Source organism: Arachis ipaensis, chromosome B6, assembly GCF_059453495.1.
Source record: "Arachis ipaensis isolate K30076 ecotype BB chromosome B6, ASM5945349v1, whole genome shotgun sequence".
Classification (NCBI taxonomy): Eukaryota; Viridiplantae; Streptophyta; class Magnoliopsida; order Fabales; family Fabaceae; genus Arachis; species Arachis ipaensis.
Genome location: NC_142441.1, coordinates 106,872,012 through 106,877,152, shown reverse-complemented (window position 1 = coordinate 106,877,152; position 5,141 = coordinate 106,872,012). Strand labels below are relative to the sequence as shown.

General features: G+C 35.8%; 1 pseudogene; it reads right to left on the bottom strand.

Annotated features, from left to right (window-relative positions):
- Positions 1–2,521: 2,521 nt before the first annotated feature.
- Positions 2,522–4,931, bottom strand: LOC148562208 (uncharacterized; annotated as a pseudogene).
- Positions 4,932–5,141: the final 210 nt, after the last annotated feature.

The window sequence follows — 5,141 nt, the reverse complement described above, 5'->3', positions numbered from 1 at the left end:
CAATTATGTGTCTGTGGCATTTATGTATCCGGTGGTAATACTGGAAAACAAAGTGCTTAGGGCCACGGCCAAGACTCATAAAGAAGCTGTGTTCAAGAATCATCATACTGAACTAGGAGAGTCAATAACACTATTCAAAATCTGAAGTTCCTATAGATGCCAATCATTCTGAACCTCAATGGATAAAGTGAGATGCCAAAACTATTCAAGAGGCAAAAAGCTATAAGTCCCGCTCATATGATTGAAGCTCTGTTTCATTGATAGTTTGGAATTTATAGTATATTCTATTCTTTTTATCCTATTTTGATTTTCAGTTGCTTGGGGACAAGCAACAATTTAAGTTTGGTGTTGTGATGAGCGGATAATTTATACGCTTTTTGACATTGTTTTTAGTATGTTTTTAGTAGGATCTAGTTACTTTTAGGGATGTTTTTAATAGATTTTATGTTAAATTCACATTTCTGGACTTTACTATGAGTTTGTGTGTTTTTCTGTGATTTCAGGTATTTTCTGGCTGAAATTGAGGGACTTGAGCAGAAATCAGATTCAGAGGTTGAAAAAGGACTGCTGATGCTGTTGGATTCTGACCTCCCTGCACTCAAAGTGAATTTTCTGGAGCTACAGAACTCGAAATAGCGCGCTTCCAATTGCGTTGGAAAGTAGACATCCAGGGCTTTCCAGCAATGTATAATAGTCCATAATTTGGCCAAGAATTGACGACGTAAACTGGCGTTCAACGCCAGCCTTCTGCCCAAATCTGGCGTCCAGCGCCAGAAAAGGATCCAAAACCAGAGTTGAACGCCCAAACTGGCACAGAAACTGGCGTTCAACTCCACAAATGGCCTCTGCACGTGCTACACTTAAGCTCAGCCCAAACACACACCAAGTGGTCCCCGGAAGTGGATTTATACATCAATTACTTACTCTTGTAAACCCTAGTGACTAGTTTATTATAAATAGGACCTCTTACTATTGTATTAGACATCTTTGGATTACCTTATGATCCTTTGATCATGTTTTAGGGGGCTGGCCATCTCGGCCATGCCTGGACCTTCACTTATGTATTTTCATACGGTAGAGTTTCTACACTCCATAGATTAAGGTGTGGAGCTCTGCTGTTCCTCAAAGATTAATGCAAAGTACTACTGTTTTCTATTCAATTCTTCTTATTTCGCTTCTAAGATATCCATTCGCACCCAAGAACGTGATGAAGGTGATGATTATGTGTGACGCTCATCATCCTTCTCCCTTATGAACGCGTGCCTGACAAACACTTCCGTTCTACATGAATTAAGCTAGAATGAGTATCTCTTAGATCTCCTAACCAGAATCTTCATGGCGTAAGCTAGAATGATGGCGGCATTCAAGAGAATCCGGAAAGTCTAAACCTTGTCCGTGGTATTCCGAGTAGGATTCAATGATTGAATGACTGTGACGAGCTCCTAACTCGCGATTGCAGGGCGTTAGTGACAGACGCAAAAGGATAGTAAATCCTATTCCAGCATGATCGAGAACCGACAGATGAATAGCCGTGCCGTGACAGGGTGCGTGAGCATATTATTCACTGAGAGGATAAGATGAAGCCATTGACAACGGTTATGCCTCCAGACGATTAGCCGTGCCGTGACAGGGCATTGGATCATTTTCCCGAGAGATGACCGAAAGTAGCCATTGACAGTGGTGATGTATCACATAAAGCCAGCCATGGAAAGGAGTAAGACTGATTGGATGAAGATAGCAAGAAAGCAGAGGTTCAGAGGAACGAAAAGCATCTCCATTCGCTTATCTGAAATCCCTGCCAATGAATCTACATAAGTATCTCTATCCCTTTTATTGTTTATTTTAATCTAATAAAGTATCATGTTTAAATCCGCCTGACTGAGATTTACAAGGTGACCATAGCTTGCTTCAAGCCAACAATCTCTGTGGGATCGACCCTTACTCACGTAAGGTTTATTACTTGGACGACCCAGTACACTTGCTGGTTAGTTGAACGGAGTTGTGTCCACACATAGTAAGGAGCCATAATAATGATTCCATGCAATAACAAAGAGTACTACATTAATGTGATCACAATTTTGTCCACCAAGAGCATTGAGAGAATCGACCCTATACACTTGAGCGATTGAAGTGCAAACACTTTCGGTGAAGGTTCGATGCTCAACTCCATGATTCCCGGCTTTCTTGAGCGTTCTTCTTGCAAGTCTACTTGAACTTCATTCTTATACATGAATTGGTAGGATTCATGAGTCGTCATACGACCTTAGCCCTACCCGTTTATACATGTTCTTGGAGGATTGATTTATTTTTAACCAAGTAGGTAGAATCATTTTGCATTTAGTTGCATTCATATAGTTTAGGGGGAGCTTGAACCAAAATTTTGGGGGGGCCAGAAACTTAACATAAAAATTTAATAATAATATTTATATCAAAATAAAATTTATAAATATAATTATTCTTTAAGTTTGTTACTAATAAGATAATAAATAAATAATTCTACAGATAAAAAATATAAAATAGTTTATAACGGTATTCTTCGAGTTTTTAATGACTTAAAATCTTCAATAATTGAGTCAGAACTAAACTTTTCAGCAATTTCTTTCTCAATGTAAATAACCAAACTATCCGCAAGAAAGTCGTCCTCCATCTTGTTTCTTAACCTTGTATTTATTATTTTCATTGCTGAAAATGATCGCTCTGTAGTAGCTGTAGAAACTGGAAGAGTTAATATCAGACGAATCAATCTATCAATCAAGTAATACACTTTTGACTTTTTTGTTTCTGCTAAACATCTACACAGTTCATGAATAGTTGACAAATTCTTCATTTCTGGATGCTGACGAACATCAAGAATAAAATGCTGAAGCTGAAAAGGCAAATTAATCTTCTCTTGTTCAGTAAAGTCTTCGGGATAGTAGCTATCAACAAGAGTAGAAATCTTAGCAATGTCAAAATTTTTGTAAGCATCCTTAGGCATGAGAGTAGAGCTCAGACTTAGTAGATCCATTGCTTGATCATTAAATCTGCTATTTAACTCTTGTAATTGCTTATCAATTGTGACTAAAAATATCTCCACTCTAAAATAATGCTCAACTGTAATATGATCTTTTTGGTGACGCGAGCGTCCTTGCCTTGCAACATAAGAAGCAGTTAAATCAGGAATTAGAATATCATGTTGCTCACAAAATGATTTCACATTTTTTAATAATTCCTCCCATCTGTCATCTCTCATGTTTTGGATAAGTGTTTTTGTAGAATGAACTAGTTGCACAGCATTAACTATGTCTTGAGACTGCTTTTGTAAAGCTTGACAAAGAATATCAGTTATTCCCATCATATCTTTCATCAAATGCAAGATCAATACAAACTCAAATGAGGTCAGGGTATTGTAAGCACTATCTGCATCACCACGCTGAGAATAAGTTGATCCATCAATAATAATCTTTTGTAAAACAGTCAACGTTGCACCATACATATTTATCAAACTGCAAACAGAAGAGAAATGAGAACTCCATCGAGTATCACCTGCTCGTTTCAAAGTACCAATTTGATTTGCCCCTTTACCAGTTTCAAGTTCATCAATCTCTAATAAATGGACAATTTCATCTGTCTTGGCAGCATGTAACTCATCATGTCGCTTACTAGAAGAACAAATGATATTGACGATGAAAGTCAATTTTGAAAAAAACTGATGCACAGGAATAACTTCTCTTGATGCAGCAACTAATGCAAGTTGTAATCGGTGAGCAAAACAGTGGATATAGTAAGCATAAGGACAATCTTTTAAGAATAATGCTTGTAACCCATTCCATTCTCCTCTCATGTTGCTGGCGCCATCATATCCTTGACCACGAATATTAGAGACATCAAGACCATGTCGAGAAAGAATGCCGCACAATTCTTGTTTTAGAGTTAATGATGTAGTATCTTTGACATGTACAAGATCAAGAAAACGCTCTTGAATAAAACCATGTATATCAACAAATCTCAAAACAAGTGCCATTTGTTCTCTTTTGGATTCATCACGAGCTTCATCTACTACAATGCAAAACTTGGAATCTCCAATTTCTTCACAAATATGCTTTCTCACCTTGTTTGAGAGTATATGCAAGATTTCTTTTTGAATTTGATGTGAAGTATATTTAGCATTATATGGAGCATTTTCTAACACAGTTCTTGCAACTTCATCATTGTAAGATGCTATGAGTTTTATCATTTCAAGAAAATTACCTCGATTTTTTGATTCTGGAGTCTCATCATGGCCTCTGAAAGCACAAGCTTGAAATGTAAGCCAACGAGTTGCATCAATGGAGGATTTTAGACGCAATCGATTCTTTTGAATTTCCTCAGAAGTATGATCCTCAATTACATTTTGGATGTGACTTGCCTGATTCAATAAATCTAGACATGCTCCAACTGCATTATTGTGTGGTGAGCAAGGATCTCCAATATGTTTAAGAAAAGCACAATTCTTTCCATCATTAACTTTTTTCCAATTTCTAAACCCTTTACTAATAAAAATATCTGACCCATTACGTCCACTAGGTTTTTTGCTAACCAAATAACAAAATAAACAATATGCAGCATCTTCAGAAGGTGAATACTCTAACCATGAAGGAAAAATACCAAACCAAGCATATTGAAATCGTCTTGGATGCTTCGTACCAGATAAAGGATAATTGTCAAGATGCTTTTGATATGGACCCCATTTAAGATAAGCTCGTCTAACCTCATCTCTCTGGTTTGGGTGATATTGCCAAATTTGAAGCCGTTTTCCAGGGTCTCGTTCCAAAGAATTAAGATCAAACTCATCAGATGCAACTCTTTGAACTTTTGGAGGTTGTATCTCACTTTCTTCGTGATTCATTATGTTCCCCTTCTTGAATATTAGCCTTCCTCTTAAAAAATGCATCAATTCTTTAATTTTTCATCATTATTTTGTATAAAAATTTGAATATATATTCTGTAAAATATGTAAAAAAAAAAGTTAGAAGGATAAATATTAAAATTTATAATATTTATTGAATTTTTTTTATAAATTTATCAAAATACAATAATATCAATACTTATTAAATATTATAATATTTTTATCATATAAAAAATTAAATTAAATAAATAATAAAATATAAAATAATATTAAA